We start from the raw sequence: 2,603 nt of genomic DNA, 5'->3' as shown, positions 1-2,603 counted from the left end.
TTGAAATACTGCGGTACATTTACACAATGGAATACTATCCAGCAGAAAGAAGAAAGGAACTCCTGCCTTTTGTGTCAGCATGGATGGAACTGGAGAGTACTATGCTAAGTGAAATAAGCCAACTGGTGAAAGACAAATACCATATGATCTCACCTATAAGAGTAATCTAATGAACAAGGAAAATTAGCAAAATAGAATCAGAGGTGTGGAAACAGGAACACACTGATAGTGACCAGAGGGGAGTGGGGAGGGGCATAAGCGGGGAAAGAAGAGGCAGTGTCTAATCAATGAACAGGTATAAATGACCCATGGATATGGTCAACAGGGTAAGGACTGGCAATGGGAGTGGTGGGGGGTGATGCCCACGAGGCAGGGGAGAGGAGGGGGTGGAAATTGGGACAACTGTAGTAGAAGAACAATAAAAAAATAAAATAAAATAAGGATTAGTATTTGCTACTGATAAAGATGGTACTATCTTTTGAGAGAGAATGCTTTGAAATATTAGCTGATGACAGATGTATATGGATGCAATATATAAAGAAATATATGTGCATTGGGAGTCTAAGATCAAGATAGTGTTTTACTAGTACAGATTTCAAAGAAAATAAGTTGGACACCCATATCTCCCTTTTGCTACTTAAATCCTGCACCTTCTTCAATATTACAAAATGATTATGACTAAATTCTCCCATTTATTGAATGCATAATTGTATGCTTAGCACCTTGATAAGCCTTGTGCAAGATAATTTTATTTTTTTCAGTATTCTTTGTAAATAACCATGTAAACACGATATTGTCCTGCCATTGTATTTTTTTGTTTTTTTAATTAATTTTTATTGTTATTCAAATACAGTTGTATGACTTTGCTCCCCATCCCTCCACCCCACCCCAGCTGAACCTGCCATTTTATAGATGAAGAAACTATGATTTGAAAAACTTTTTCATAGCTGTCCTGCTTGGAAATTTAAAAAAAACAGGATCCAGGCAACATTTAAGCCCTGACTACTACTTTAAATGATCTCTTAACTCAAATCATATGACTCCCAGGAGAGGTATCAAATAAACCAACAAAACTAACAAAATAAAATTAAGCATATACTATGTATTAAAGAGCATACTAAGTGTTTCATACATTTTCAGTGATCCAGTTAGCCAGCTGGCATCCTCCCTTATTTCTTTCTACTTGAAGAAAACTACAATGCCTTACATCCCACTATAAACATACCTTCTGAAATTTTTGCACATCTACCACTTGTTTGGCAGTTAATTGTATTCTTTCTTGTAACATAAATTTAGGACAGCAAGCCCTCAAATAATGTAATTTCATTAAACGTTTCTCTCTCTCCCTCTCCCTCTCTCTCTCTCTCTCTCTCATTGTTGTTCAAGTACAGTTGTCTCCATTTTCCCCCTACCCCAGCCATCCTCACCACACACTTTCAATCCTACCCCCTTTTGGCTTTGTCCATGTGTCCATTATACATGTTCCTTGATGACACTTCCCTCTTTTCCCCCCATTATCCCCTCCCATCTTCCCTCTTGTTACTGTCATTTTGTTCTTTATTTCAGTGTCTCTGGTATATTTTGCTTGCGTATTTGTTTTGTTGATTAGGTTCCACTTATAGGTGAGATCATAAGGTATTTGTCTTTCACTGCCTGGTTTATTTCACTTAGCATAATGCTCTCCAGACTTATCCATGCTCTCATGAAGGGTAGGGGCTCCTTCTTTCTGCTGTGTAGTATTCCATAGTATAAATGTACCATAGTTTTTTGATCCACTCATTTATTCATTGGCACTTAGGTAGCTTCCAACACTTGGCCATTGTAAATTGTGCCGTTATGAACATTGGAGTGCGTAGGTTCTCTCGAATTGGTGTTTCAGGGTTCTTAGGGTATAATCCCATCAATGGAATTGCCAGGTCAAAAAGCAGTTCCACTTTTAGTTTTCTGAGGAAATTCCATAGTGTTTTCCACAGTGGCTACACCAGCCTGCATTCCCAACAGTGTACTAGGGTTCCCTTTTCTCCACAACCTTGCCAGCACTTGTTGTTTGTTGATTTATTTATGATGGCCATTCTGACTGGTGTGAAGTGGTATATAATTGTGGTTTTAATCTGCATCTCTCTGATGGCTAGTGGTGCTGAGCATCCTTTCATATTTCTCTGGGCCCTCATAAAGTGGAGTAAAAATAGCCTCTTCAACAAATGTCGTTGGGACAGCTGGACAGCTACATGCAAAAATCTAAGTTGACCACCAACTTAAACCATACACAAAAATAAACTTAAGATAGATAAAAGACTTAAATATAATTTGAAACTCCTTAAAGTACTAGAGTAGAACATAGGCAGGAAAATTTCATATATTCCACGCAGCAATATTTTGACCGATATGACCCCTAGACCAAGGGACATAAAGGAAAGAATAAACAAATGTGACCTCATCAAAATAAAAAGCTTCTGCACGAGTAAAGAAAACAGCAGTAAAATGAAAAGGGAATCAACCATATGGGAAAATATATTTGCCAATGATAACTCGGACAAGGGTTTGATCTCCAAAATATATAAAGAACTCACATGACTCCACTCCAGGAAGACAAACAATCCAAT

The sequence above is a fragment of the Desmodus rotundus genome, chromosome 8 (genome assembly GCF_022682495.2).
Source record: "Desmodus rotundus isolate HL8 chromosome 8, HLdesRot8A.1, whole genome shotgun sequence".
Taxonomy (NCBI): domain Eukaryota; kingdom Metazoa; phylum Chordata; class Mammalia; order Chiroptera; family Phyllostomidae; genus Desmodus; species Desmodus rotundus.
Note: the sequence above shows the minus strand (reverse complement) of the source record.